The sequence below is a fragment of the Salmo salar genome, chromosome 06 (genome assembly GCF_965601325.2).
Source record: "Salmo salar chromosome 06, fSalSal1, whole genome shotgun sequence".
NCBI lineage: Eukaryota > Metazoa > Chordata > Actinopteri > Salmoniformes > Salmonidae > Salmo > Salmo salar.
In genome coordinates this window covers 41,507,029-41,522,702 of record NC_138296.1, presented here as the reverse complement: position 1 = coordinate 41,522,702, position 15,674 = coordinate 41,507,029, and positions in this window count along the sequence as shown.

Here is a 15,674-nt window from a genome sequence, read left to right as displayed (position 1 = left end):
AACCATGGGGATAGTGCCAGCTATAGAGAGCAGAAACCACACTTAGGTGTCATCTTGCAACATACCGTAATGTTTGTTTGCCCATCTGTAGAGCTTGGTAAACCATAGCCATTTATACTGTAAAAAGAGCTTGTTTGCCCGTTCTCCCATTGGCAGCTGGGTCTCTTTTTTTTTTTCCTCAAATAAACACACTAATCACATGGGACAGGCTCAGACAATCCCACCTGGGACCCTGTGACCTGGGGGTGTTTCCCTACTTTGGTCCAAATACAGACCTGTCATGTTTTATATCCATGCGGTTGAAACCCAGCCTCGTCAACAGCAGGATCTACTTAAAACACCCACACATTTTGAGATGAATCAATGCTATTTATATATTCTGATGAATTTAAGCCCCCTTTCGAGAGATGATGTTATTATGGGTTGATATCCCCTCGGACCATTTCCAGGGTTAATGTTGAGCTACCGTTGTGCGCTATGGAGGTAAAAAAATAATCTGTATGACAGCGGGACACATCCATTTCCAACGTTAATCTCTTCATATACTGAGACCTAGAATAGACTTTCTGTCTGCACTGTAAACCCACTAGACTAACTGTGGCTGTGGCACGTCCCTTTAACCACACTGTGTAAAACAGGAACAATCCGGGCATTCTATGAGTTGTTTTGACATCCGTGGGCCTGGCTATACAGCCCAGCGTTGTTGCAATTCTCAACAAGGGCAATATTGTTCTGCTATACGATAAGTGTGGAGCAGCTGATGTGGGAGTCGTGCTGGAGATAAAGGAGTCAGAGAAAGCAGAAGCAGAAAAGAGATTAAATAGCGAGTTGTTTTGTTAGAATGTCCAACTGAGAGGAGTAGAAGGAGTATAAACATGGTTCTAATGTATTCCAGCATGGGGAACAGGTGACAGACATGAGATCTAGCCCTGGAGACTTTGGCAGGGTTTATACTCAACAGACCCCTCACACTAACTCAAACCGTCTCAGTCCACATTTGTAATTACTTTTGAGGGGATGAAATTTGAGCTTTACCAAATGAAAGCGCCATTGCATAAAGGACAACCCTTTAATCTACTTTAAAGGGATTCCCTGCTGGGGGAAAAAAATTACTTAATGATCAGTTGCTACTGCTACAGCTACTGTTGATAGATACTGTAAATGTTCAGGCTTCAGGAAGTCCTGAGTCTGCACAGTCGTGCAACATATACAGTACATTATACACTACTGCTGTGCTTTGAGTCCTCGTAGCTATAGGTCTTGCCAAACAGTGCAGCCATAGTTTAAAAGACAAGGCTTAAAATACTACCGACTGTAATCCTGGAAATGATATGATAATGGAGTGAATTGAAAATGGTTGCTATGGAAGCAGTTCCCTTCTGAGAATAGGAGTTTCTTAAGGTAGACCCACTAGAAAGCAGTATTAAGAAAACAACACACTAACCATCATCGGTTTACGTTTCCCTCGCTGTGATAACATGTTAACCATCTTAGTTTCTGAAATAAATAGACTAGTTTGTGGCTGCATGCCGTCATTTGTAGTTATTTCCATTAATGAACAACGGTCTGTACAATAATATCCATCTGTCAATGTACTATATTCTGTGTGTCAGCTGCAAGTTCCAAATGGGAGAGAGAAGCTGTTTCCAAGAACACAGGAAGTCCTATATAGGTGAAAGGGCATTGAAACATGCTGCCAACTAGCCTGAGGACAGACAGCAGGACATGACCCTGTGCCTGGACACAATCAACTCATTGTCTCCCCTCAGCTCCATTGTCAGAGCTACACCTGTGGAGCAGCCAGCAAACAACAACAACCTGCTATAGCCTGACCAGGAGAGAATGTTGATGTTCTTGATGAAAAGACAGTTGGTGAGGTCACCATGTTTGCCACTGACCCCTTTACCCTCGTATCCTATGGTCTATTTGCTGAGTTACTAAATATACACTGCTCAAAAAAATAAAGGGAACACTTAAACAACACAATGTAACTCCAAGTCAATCACACTTCTGTGAAATCAAACTGTCCACTTAGGAAGCAACACTGATTGATAATACATTTCACATGCTGTTGTGCAAATGGAATAGACAACAGGTGGAAATTATAGGCAATTAGCAAGACACCCCCAATAAAGGAGTGGTTCTGCAGGTGGGGACCACAGACCACTTCTCAGTTCCTATGCTTCCTGGCTGATGTTTTGGTCACTTTTGAATGCTGGCGGTGCTTTCACTCTAGTGGTAGCATGAGACGGAGTCTACAACCCACACAAGTGGCTCAGGTAGTGCAGCTCATCCAGGATGGCACATCAATGCGAGCTGTGGCAAGAAGGTTTGCTGTGTCTGTCAGCGTAGTGTCCAGAGCATGGAGGCGCTACCAGGAGACAGGCCATTACATCAGGAGATGTGGAGGAGGCCGTAAGAGGGCAACAACCCAGCAGCAGGACCGCTACCTCCGCCTTTGTGCAAGGAGGAGCAGGATAAGCACTGCCAGAGCCCTGCAAAATGACCTCCAGCAGGCCACAAATGTGCATGTGTCTGCTCAAACGGTCAGAAACAGACTCCATGAGGGTGGTATGAGGGCCCGACGTCCACAGGTGGGGGTTGTGCTTACAGCCCAACACCGTGCAGGACGTTTGGCATTTGCCAGAGAACACCAAGATTGGCAAATTCGCCACTGGCGCCCTGTGCTCTTCACAGATGAAAGCAGGTTCACACTGAGCACATGACAGATGTGACAGAGTCTGGAGACGCCGTGGAGAATGCTCTGCTGCCTGCAACATCCTCCAGCATGACCGGTTTGGCGGTGGGTCAGTCATGGTGTGGGGTGGCATTTCTTTGGGGGGCCGCACAGCCCTCCATGTGCTCGCCAGAGGTAGCCTGACTGCCATTAGGTACCGAGATGAGATCCTCAGACCCCTTGTGAGACCATATGCTGGTGCGGTTGGCCCTGGGTTCCTCCTAATGCAAGACAATGCTAGACCTCATGTGGCTGGAGTGTGTCAGCAGTTCCTGCAAGAGGAAGGCATTGATGCTATGGACTGGCCCGCCCGTTCCCCAGACCTGAATCCAATTGAGCACATCTGGGACATCATGTCTCGCTCCATCCACCAACGCCACGTTGCACCACAGACTGTCCAGGAGTTGGCGGATGCTTTAGTCCAGGTCTGGGAGGAGATCCCTCAGGAGACCATCCGCCACCTCATCAGGAGCATGCCCAGGCGTTGTAGGGAGGTCATACAGGCACGTGGAGGCCACACACGCTACTGAGCCTCATTTTGACTTGTTTTAAGGACATTACATCAAAGTTGGGTCAGCCTGTAGTGTGGTTTTCCACTTTAATTTTCAGTGTGACTCCAAATCCAGACCTCCATGGGTTGATAAATTGGATTTCCATTGATTATTTTTGTGTGATTTTGTTGTCAGCACATTCAACTATGTAAAGAAAAAGTATTTAATACGATTATTTCTTTCATTCAGATCTAGGATGTGTTGTATCTAGGATGTGGTGTTCCCTTTATTTTTTTGAGCAGTATACATAGCATTTGGCCACAGACTCTCTTAAGTTCATTGGATGAACAACAAGAGAAAAGCATGTATTTAAGCTACATGTTTCAGGCTGCAGAAATGGCACGAATAGCTATTATACCAGCTAACAGAGTTAACATGCTAACATAGTATAATGAGCTGCTATGCTATTAACTGTAACCTGCTGTTAATCAGGTTAAACGGGAGCTTACATGTGCCTTAGAACATGCTAGACCACCTATGTAGCTTGCACATTTGGTTTATCACTTACATCTAGCTGTTTTGGTTGGCTGACACCCAGATCCCTCACAAGATCTTTCAAAACACAGCCAGTCAGGTCAACTCAGGCAATGCCATTGGTTCATGTGATTCCTTCAATAACATGTACCAAAATCAAGTGCAAGACAAGCCTACATTCTGTAACCTCAGGAAAAAGAAAAACAATCAGTGATTAAAAAAATATTATTAGAGAATTTCTGGGTGTTGAGCACACTGAATCAGGCTTGCAGCCTGACATATTTCCAGTCTTGTCAGTTGGCTAGGAATTTGCTTATCTCCTATGACAACAGCACTGTCGGATGGATGAGTGCAATGACCTCATGATCGGAGTGGAGTTGGACTCTGGCTACACTGCTGTCCTGTCCCTGTAACTTCCTCTGACGGCTGATGATAAGCTGTACTACACAACATGGATTTGGGGTGGGGAGGTTAACTTTAGAGACGCTCAGTGAAATCATCCTCTCTGTCCCACCCTATCCTCTCCCCTCCGCTGGGAAGACAACCAGACCAAAGCACATTTTTGAAACACGATCCACCCTCCCTCGCCTGCCAGCCATACTCTATGATCTCTACCCTCTCTCCCTCAGATGGGGACCAGAGAATCAAAAACACAATAACAATGAGAACAGCGTCAGCAGAATATCAAGCAGGGCCCTGGAACCGCTGGAGGATCCTGTCCGTGTACGATGCCCCATCATGAGGCTGTGGTTGTGGGTCTGGAAGACTGTCAGAGCGCCGGCAGCATGCCAGGCAGAAAGGGCCGTTAAGCGAAGGCAGATGAATGTGTTCTTCTTCACACCCTCCTTCTTCTCCCCAGTTTATTGAAGCCCAATAGACCTCCCACCTCCTTTCCCCCAGAACCCACAGACAGAAAACTGGCACAGCACTCCGCTAATAACATTTGAATGCTGTTCACATTGTCTTGTTTGTAACTTGTTGCGGTATGTGTTGTTGTTCTTTCTTTGATGGTGAGCCTTTCTTTTGTGCCGCTGTACCAAGGGGTAGGAGTTGTGGAAGGATAACTCCTTTGACATGTTTTTGCATTAATCACAACAAAACCCTCACCCTCTTTCTTCATCCTATTATCAAACACCCACTCAAACTGAGAATCTGAGCAGTTCATCATAATCCGCCAGGGAATACTATCAGCATACATCAGATCATCTGTCTAATTAGCTTGTTAGACAGCCATTAACAGTGACTCATTTTATCAGTAAACAAGGAACATGCTTACATTATGGCTCAAAGGATGTCCAATGTGACTCACAGATAGTCATTCTTTCAGATAATGTTGGTCTTTCCAAAGCCAACACCAACAACAATGTGGGTGGCACGCATGCACACACACACACACACACACACACACACACACACACACACACACACACACACACACCTCCTCCTACTCCCCCCAACCTACCTTCGCCAGTGTCGGTGGGAGCCAGTGCGGTGTCACCCAAGAAGACTAGTGCACTGTTCAAGGAGGCAGCTGGACCTGCTTTTCAGAGCGCACGTGCACAGTTCACATCAACTGATCCCAGGTCAGTACCCTCTGACCTCTGCCAGGTGGGGATATGAAGTACACTATGATCTCTTCTTAGCCACAGTACACTAGCTTTGCCAGGGAGGCACAGACAAGTCCGTTATACTAGAGACTATAGTCTTAGAAATAATTTTAAAAAAATGTAAAAAAGAAGCTCAGTTGGGGTCTCAACTTACTGTTGAGAGTTAGAATAATAGAATACACTAAGCACAAATTAGAAATGTGGTTGTCATCAGCAGTCACTCAATTAGCCCATGTCAGCTACATTTTCTTTTTCGATTGGTAAGTTAGTCTAGCAGCCAGCTATCTAAACTTGTAGTAAGATGGTCGAATAATCAACCGGGGGGGGGGGATTAAAATCTGCAAACATCCACCCTATTGGCAAAATGAGTAGAATTGCCTGAAAGTAGTTATAACATTTCAAAAATCTTCTCTCCGCCCCATGGCAAAATGTGCAGAATTGCAGAAAAATTGCTTTTAAATGGAAACATTTTCTCTAAGCCCCATGGCAAAATGTGCAGAATAGCTGGAAATTAACTTTACATTTTTTTTCTTCTCTTTGCTGTCAAGATGGTGCCACTAAAATGGTGGGGGTGGTGAGTTCCATTTTGTTGTGGCCCCTCCCCCATCAAAGTTGCCCATCCCTGCCATAGGAGAAACCTTTGAAGAACCCTATTTGCGTCCAGGTAAAACCTGGAACTGAAAAGGGTTCTACCTGGAACCAAAAAGGATGCTCCTATGGGGACAGTCAATGATCCCTTTTGGAACCCTTTTTTCTGAGAGTGTATGGCCACTGTGAATCACATCTGCAGTAAAAAAAAACATTTTGTTGCTATTTTTCATTATATACAAGCTCTCTAGACTCTTGACACAACTATAACCACAAAAAGGATTTCTCGAAACATGCCAAGCCAGTACTGTAGCATTGTTTTTGTTAAGTTCATAAATCATCAATTATTAATACTAGTGTGCCTCCCAGTGGTCATCCATTGATGATGCACCAGTATTTGACTACAGTTTTTCTCAGTTGCTACAAACAATTTTGGGATCTGTGTTGAAACCTACAGAGTGCCAATTAGACTGACATTCAGGGGGTCTCTATTTTTTTTTATTCTACAACAAATCATGAGGTTTTCATCTGATTGTCAAACAAATCACTTTAAAAAGTAGGCTACCTGCAAACGTTCATCCACTCCAAAATAATTCCAACTTCCAAACAGTACACTTTTTGCATATCTTAGACCACCTTCTGCAAAACTTTAAATACAAATGTCATCAGTGAATACAAAATTCACTGCTAAAGACCTAGTCCAGTCTCATTGTGACCTGTTCATCACGTGATTTACTTGGCCTTTCACACATGGCAGGAATTAGTGTGCTGGTTTATAGTATTTGTTTTGTTCACAGAATACTTACGCATTATTTTCCATATTTCCCTCCCTTGGTTACATCATTTTTATCATAAGAGAAAAGTGTGCAACTGACCTTTCACTAAGCTCCTCCCCCCTTGGTTACTGTCGCAACCTCTGACAACATTTTCCCTGGACGCTCAATCCCCTCACAATAATCTCAAACTGTGGTTCTAATCCACAATTACATTTAACACAGACTACCCCTTGCTAATTAGGAAACTCTTGGGTATGATGTGGTGGACTGTCATTACAATTACTTCACGGGGAACCTGGTAAAATGATGTTTTTAGTGTAGCTAGTCACTGAATGGCTCTGAATTCACTGTAAGCATGCAGTCGAAGCTATAACCCCTTGTAGAGCTAAGTAGTGCTCTCAAATCTTATCCTGACGTGGACAGCAGATGGGAGTTGAATTCATGACATTGCTAACTTAGTTAGCTAACATACACTACCTTTCAAAAGTTTGGGGTCACTTAGAAATGTCCTTGTTTTAATAAGAATAGCAATTTTTTGTCAATTAAAATAACATCAAATTGATCAGAAATACAGTGTAGACATTGTTAATGTTGTAAATGACTATAGTAGCTGGAAACGGCAGATTTTTATGGAATATCTACATAGACGTACAGAGGCCCATCATCAGCAACCATCACGCCTGTGTTCCAAGGACACGCTATGTTAGCTAATCCAAGTTCATCATTTTAAAAGGCTAATTGAACATTAGAAAACCCTTTCGCAATTATGTTAGCACAGCTGAAATCTGTTGTTCTGATTAAAGAAGCAACAAAACTGGCCTTCATTAGACTAGTTGCATCAGCATTTGTGGGTTCGATTACAGGCTCAAAATGGCCAGAAACAAATAACTTTCTTCTGAAACTCGTCAGTCTATTCTTGATCTGAGAAATGAAGGCTATTCCATGCGAGAAATTGCCAAGAAACTGAAGATCTCGTACAACGCTGTGTTCTACTCCCTTCACAGAACAGCGCAAACTGTCTCTAACCAGAATAGAAACAGGAGTGAGAGGCCCCGGTGCACAACTGAGCAAGATAATTAGGTACATTAGGGTGTCTAGTTTGAGAAACAAATGCCTCACAAGTCCTCAACTGGTAGCTTCATTAAATACCACCTGCAAAACACCAGTCTCAACGTCAACAGTGAAGAGGCGACTCCGGGATGCGGGCCTTCTAGGCAGAGTTGCAAAGAAAAAAACATATCTCAGACTGACTAATGAAAATAAAAGATTAAGATGGGCAAAAGAACACCGACACTGGACAGAGGAACTCTGCCTAGAAGGCCAGCATCCCAGAGTCGGGATCCCAATTAGCCAACTCCAATGGGGACAGCAAGTCTTACTGGGGTCCGACACATACATTAGAAAAATACATTAGAGACAAAAGACTTTACAATTTACATTCACTTAAAAACATTAACATGTGGTGTGTGTGTGTGTGTGCATCTATCAGTCACACATACTTGTCAGTACATACACACAACAAGTAATTGACATGGTGGAGAGTTGTTGTGCTGTGAGGTGTAGCTTAGTTGTTGGTAAATGAGGCAGAGAGCATAATTTCAGATTCTAAAAAAATACTCTATCAAAAGACTCTGCATTTCAGGAATCACAGTAGCAAGTAGCCTACTCCTGGAGCAGTGTTCAATTATTTAGCCATTTAAGCATGACTTTTTTTTTAAGAAAACTTTGCCATAGCCCTCACTATTTTTCATGCGATTTAAACGTGAGCTTGGAGCTCTGCAATTGGTTAGCCAAAATGCTGGGGCGGGTAAATTGTGGTCATTGCTTCCAGCAATCCGTAAATACTACTGCAGGAAATTCTAAATTACCCCATCAGTGTCACACCACAGTATAGAGAAAGATCCGTCTAATTGTTATGATTCTTTAACAGTACTGCGGACATGCAGAGATGCAGAAAAAGAAGTTGGGTTACTTCTTACTCCTAAATCATCATCTCCAACATTGGAACCTTCCATTATGAGCTTTGCTTTGGTGTGGATTTAGGCCTATCGATTAATATCAGTTGTGTTCCTTGTATTCGCCAAATAGGGCTATCTTCTGTATACAACCCCTACCTTGTCACAACACAACTGATTGGCTGAAATGCATTAAGAAGGAAAGAAATTCCACAAATTAACTTTAAGAAAGGCACAACTTTAAGAAAGGCCTTTCTCAAAGTTAATTTGTGGAATTTCTTTCCTTCTTAATGCATTTCAGCCAATCAGTTGTGTTGTGACAAGGTAGGGGTTGTATACAGAAGATAGCCCTATTTGGGAAAAGACCAAGTCCATATTACGGCAAGAACATTTCCAATAAGCAAAGAGTGGAATAACTACAATGTTGTTGATTTATCCTCAGTTTTCTCCTCACAGCCAATAAACTCTGTAACTGTTTTAAAGTCACCATTGGCCTCATGGTGAAATCCCTGAGCGGTTTCCTTCCTCTCCGGCAACTGAGTTAGGAAGGACACCTGTGTCTTTGTAGTGACTGGGTGTATTGATACACCATCCAAAGTGTAATTAATATTCAATATTCAATGTCTGCTTTTTTATTTTTGCAAATCTACCAATAGGTGACCTTCTTTGTGATGCATTGGAAAACCTCCCTGGTTTTTGTGGTTGAATCTGTGTTTGAAATTCACTGTTTGACTGAGGGACCTTACAGATAATTGTATGTGTAGACAGTGGTGTAAAGTACTTAAGTAAAATTACTTTAAAGTACAAGTTATTTACTTTTTGGGGGTTTCTGTACTTTCCTATTTATATTTTTTACAACTTTTACTTTTGTACTTTTTAGGATGTACTTTTTACTCCATACATTTTCCCAGAGACCCAAAAGTACTTGTTACTTGAAAATGGTCCAATTACTTGAAAATGGTCCAATTCACGCACTTGTCAAGAGAACATCCCTGGTCATACCTACTGCCTCTGATCTGGCAGACTCACTAAACACAAATGCTTTGTTTCTTTTTTTGTAAATTATGTCTGAGTGCTGGAGTGTGCCCCTGGCAATCCGTACATTTTTAAGCTAACCAGACAGCATGATTTTCTTGTTTAATATAAGGAATGTGAAATTAAGTACATCTACTTTTGAAACTTAAGAATATTTAAAACCAAATATACTGCTCAAAAAAATAAAGGGAACACTTAAACAACACAATGTAACTCCAAGTCAATCACACTTCTGTGAAATCAAACTGTCCACATAGGAAGCAACACTGATTGACAATAAATTTCACATGCTGTTGTGCAAATGGAATAGACAACAGGTGGAAATTATAGGCAATTAGCAAGACACCCCCAATAAAGGAGTGGTTCTGCAGGTGGTAATCACAGACCACTTCTCAGTTCCTATGCTTCCTGGCTGATGTTTTGGTCACTTTTGAATGCTGGCGGTGCTTTCATCTAGTGGTAGCATGAGACAGAGTCTACAACCCACACAAGTGGCTCAGGTAGTGCAGCTCATCCAGGATGGCACATCAATGCGAGCTGTGGCAAGAAGGTTTGCTGTGTCTGTCAGCGTAGTGTCCAGAGCATGGAGGCGCTACCAGGAGACAGGGCAGTACATCAGGAGATGTGGAGGAGCAACAACCCAGCAGCAGGACCGCTACCTCCGCCTTTGTGCAAGGAGGAGCAGGAGGAGCACTGCCAGAGCCCTGCAAAATGACCTCCAGCAGGCCACAAATGTGCATGTGTCTGCTCAAACGGTCAGAAACAGACTCCATGAGGGTGGTATGAGGGCCCGACGTCCACAGGTGGGGGTTGTGCTTACAGCCCAACACCGTGCAGGACGTTTGGCATTTGCCAGAGAACACCAAGATTGGCAAATTCGCCACTGGCGCCCTGTGCTCTTCACAGATGAAAGCAGGTTCACACTGAGCACATGTGACAGACGTGACAGAGTCTGGAGACGCCGTGGAGAACGCTCTGCTGCCTGCAACATCCTCCAGCATGACCGGTTTGGCGGTGGGTCAGTCATGGTGTGGGGTGGCATTTCTTTGGGGGGCCGCACAGCCCTCCATGTGCTCGCCAGAGGTAGCCTGACTGCCATTAGGTACCGAGATGAGATCCTCAGACCCCTTGTGAGAGCATATGCTGGTGCGGTTGGCCCTGGGTTCCTCCTAATGCAAGACAATGCTAGACCTCATGTGGCTGGAGTGTGTCAGCAGTTCCTGCAAGAGGAAGGCATTGATGCTATGGACTGGCCCGCCCGTTCCCCAGACCTGAATCCAATTGAGCACATCTGGGACATCATGTCTCGCTCCATCCACCAACGCCACGTTGCACCACAGACTGTCCAGGAGTTGGCGGATGCTTTAGTCCAGGTCTGGGAGGAGATCCCTCAGGAGACCATCCGCCACCTCATCAGGAGCATGCCCAGGCGTTGTAGAGAGGTCATACAGGCACGTGGAGGCCACACACACTACTGAGCCTCATTTTGACTTGTTTTAAGGACATTACATCAAAGTTGGATCAGCCTGTAGTGTGGTTTTCCACTTTAATTTTGAGTGTGACTCCAAATCCAGACCTCCATGGGTTGATACAGTGGATTTCCATTGATTATTTTTGTGTGATTTTGTAGTCAGCACATTCAACTATGTAAAGAAAAAAGGATTTAATAAGATTATTTCTTTCATTCAGATCTAGGATGTGTTGTTTAAGTGTTCCCTTTATTTTTTTGAGCAGTATATTATCATGGACTTGGTTTCCCAAAGCCTTTTGATGGGTTCTGACTTTTAGATATGAAATACTCTTATTCATGTCACTGAGGGAGAGAAGGGAATGTATAACATTTACATTCTGTCAGGATATGTTATTGTTAGCCATCAGGGATCCTATGGGAGAAGAGACATTGTCTGGTACAAGTCAACATGACAGCCGTGAGTTGGGGAAGAGTGAGCAATTTGGGCAGAGGTTAGGTTAGATGAAGTGAGGAAGAACATATATCACTAATCTTCTTGATAGCAACAGAGGTGTATTGGTTGTTCAGATGTGTAACAAGGGGCTCAACATATGAGAAAGGGTTAAATACCAGTGCTTGTGTGAATATGTTCTTTGTCTTATGCAGCTGTATGACCCAGTGGGTGAATAAACTTGGTTTGAACTTTAATAAGCGTGCGTGAGTTTTTTACTCTGTTTAACTAGAACCTAACACTTTAACAGTATTTTATTTCTCTCCATAACCCAGTCACACAGCTGGGAGAGAGCAACACTTATAAAATTGATGATTAATAGTCAATCTTCTGCGGGTGAAAAAAACAACATTTGTAAAATGAAGCACTTTTGATGTACTTTGATGTGTGGTATGAGTCTAGTTTATGTCTAGCCTTCCTGTGTAGTCAATTGTTTTTGAACTCAGAAGTTACTGACCAGCGCCCCCTCCAGTCTGAAGATGGCTGACACTCCTATCCCATCTGACGGAGCCATCTTGCGTCTCCAGCGGCGACGGCGGAATGTGTCAGACGAACGCTCCTTCCTGTGGAACTTCCAGCCAATCAAGGACGAGTATTCCCAGCCTTCGCCGGGATCCCGCCTCTGTAGAGTCAACGGAGAGGAATTCAACTATGTAAAGAAAAAAGTATTTAATAAGATTATTTCATTCATTCAGATCTAGGATGTGTTATTTTAGTGTTCCCTTCATTTTTTTGAGCAGTGTACTTTTGACTTTTACTCAAGTTGTATTTTACTTGGTGACTTTCACTTTTACTTGAGTAATTTTCTATTAAGGTATCTTTACTTTTACTCAAGTATGGTAATTGGGTACTTTTTGCACCAGTGTGTGTGGGTTACAGAGATGATGCAGTCATTCAAAAATCATGTTAAACACTATTATTGCACACAGAGTGAGTCCATGCAACTTAATATGTGACTTGTTAAGCAAATGTTTAGTCCTAAACGTATTTAGGCTTGTCATAACAAAGGTGTTGAATACTCCTCAAATTATATTTCAGAAAATAACATTTCCATTTTGGAGCACTTCACAATTCTCCTTTATGATTGCACTAACAGTCAAAACAACATAAATCAAGCTCATTTTGAAATGTTCATGAAGAAAATTACAGAAAAGGAGTAAGTCCTCTTACAAATGATGCTTTGGTGCAGCACATCAAAAGCAAATAATACATATTTATTTATATAGCTTTTTTCCACAACAATGAGTGCTTCACAACAACCTTGCCTAAACCCCCAAAAAAGCAAGCGGTAGCAATGTGGAAAGGAACATTTTTAAAAAGATGAAAGGAACCTTCTTTAGCTGTACCGGGTTGAAGGTTGGAGTGCATATGACCATCCGGTCCAGATAAGTTGTACATTTAGACAAGAGAGTATTGTAGAGTGTGACAGTTGTTCATTTAGGGAATATTCATGGCATGGATGACCAACAGGGTCATAGTAGATGAGAGTGTGCAAGACCCTCTTGCCAGAGAGTTGTCCACATAGGTTGACAAAGATCTCATATTCTATACTTCAAACCACTTCATCCCTATTGGGACACATGTCCATAATGAGTCTATATCTGGGCATTCTGAGAATGTGGTCAAGCCATCAGAGTCATGCTGTGACATTTTGGCAGCTGGTCTTCTTGTATAGCTTACTGTAGTGTATTTTATTCATCCAGAAGACGCAGCAGATTCTCTTGAGACAACCACTGCTAAATGACTCCACCCTTCTCATGTTCTTGACAACACGGCAACACTCCAAACCATACAACAGAACAGATTTGACAGAGCTCTTCTATTCTAGGTGGATATTTGTTTTGAGGCTGTTCTGCAAAGACATCCAAATGGGACGAGTTGTGTAAATGCACAATGAGAGGATGTTGTTTAGAGATCCTACAGCTGGGAGAAGAGGGTCAATACCTCTGAGTTTGTATGATGTGGTTTTGGTCATGATCCATTCAATGGTAATAAAGTAAAGGATAGTAGAGATGAGTGACCCTGACTTGTCTCACTCCAGACCGCACAGTGAACCACTTAGAGAGGGTACTGCCAAAGAGAATATACATGAAGAGGTCCAGAAACTGCTTCTCCAATAGAAATCCCAATCATGTCTATTGTCGATGTCATAGCGACGTTAGCTAGCTAAGCTCATGCACAGAAACACGTCATTGGGTCTAACGGTGTGCAGAATCCTGCCTGCTCCTGCCTTAGCTTGGTGTCAATGGCTGACTCCATAGATTTTCAGTAAAGCAGAATAAAAAATAATTGATTCCGCATTACTCCTAAACTGGGCTTCAAGTCGCACTCCAGTCTCCTTTTCATTGCATTTATCACCTGATTTACTTCACAAAAGGAACATCTCCAGGTCTTGGCCTTCCCTGTGGCTCAGTTGGTAGAGCATGGTGTGTGCAACACCAGAGTTGTGGGTTCAATTCCCACAGGGGGCCAGTACAAAAAAAATATTTAAAAAAAAAATGCATGAAATGAAATGTATGTATTCACTACTGTAAGTCGCTCTGGATAAGAGCGTCTGCTAAATGACAAAAAAGTACAAATGTAAGGTGGTCCAGATATCCTCATGACATGGCACAGCTGGGGGGTTTGACCTTTCCTCTTTTGTTCTCTATTGCTCCTCTATTGTTCCTTAAGCAAAAGGGAGGCCGATGACGTCAGTGGGAACCATGAGACCAATTCCTTGAATGGCCTACTCCTTGATGTTTGCAGTTATGTAAAAAAAAAAAAAAAAACATATTTCTTTAATTAATAAAATTGTGTATACATTACTGTATACATGGGATATTGTTATTCAACAGGAAAGTAATAAAAATAGCTGGAGTTCATCTTTCAAGTACGAGGTTTCTCAAAAAAATATATAGTTTATAAATCAACAACATAAATAATATGATACGGTGTACGTAGTCAGAAACTGTGATTTCATTGGATTAGTTCCCATGGCTTACCATGGCAGTCCACAATTATATAATGAACTGAACTGTTTTTTATGTTGAGCATGGCATCACATTGTGCATGGCTCCAATCAGGCCTTAATGGTAGAGTGTCCAGACGGAAGCCATTCCTCAGTAAAAGGCACATGACAGCCCGCTTGGAGTTTGCCAAAAAGCACCTAAAGACTCTCAGACCATGAGAAACAAGATTCTCTGGTCTGATGAAACCAAGATTGAACTCTTTGGCCTGAATGCCAAGCGTCACGTATGGAGGAAACCTGGCACTATCCCTACGGTGAAACATGGTGGTGGCAGCATCATGCTGTAGCGGTGGATGTTTTTCAGCGGCAGGGTCTGGGAAACTAGTCAGGATCGAGTCAAAGATGAACGGAGCAAAGTACAGAGAGATCCTTGATGAAACCTGCTCCAGAGCGCTCAAGACCTCAGACTGGGGCGAAGGTTCACCTTCCAACAGGACAACATCCCAAAGCACACAGCCAAGACAACGCAGGAGTGCCTTCGGGACAAGTCTCTGAATGTCCTTGAGTTGCCCAGCCAGAGCCCGGACTTGAACCCGATCGCATATCTCTGGAGAGACCTGAAAATAGCTGTGCAGCAACGCTCCCTATCCAACCTGACAGAGCTTGCGAGGATCCGCAGGGAAGAAAAAAAAGTTATGGGGTCTGAATACTTTCCGAATACACTGTATCCTGGAGACAGGCCTGATCTGGAATAAGTCAATGTCATAATGACCCACTCACTCTACGGGGCATGTTAGCCGCACAGCCATTCAGAGAGGGTTATGAGAGGACATGAAAGCTACAGTATGTTGACTAGAGAGTCTCTATGGTGCATGGATGAGCCGTGCTTCCAGGAAGCTGGCCCTCTTTAGAGTGTGTTACCCTCACCACTGGGCCCCGCGATCCACTGGGCTCTGACAGGCAGTCATGTAGTCTGGCTTCTACAGCACCCTGTATGGAGCACCACTGTAATTCACCAACAGGCATACAGTACACAGAAC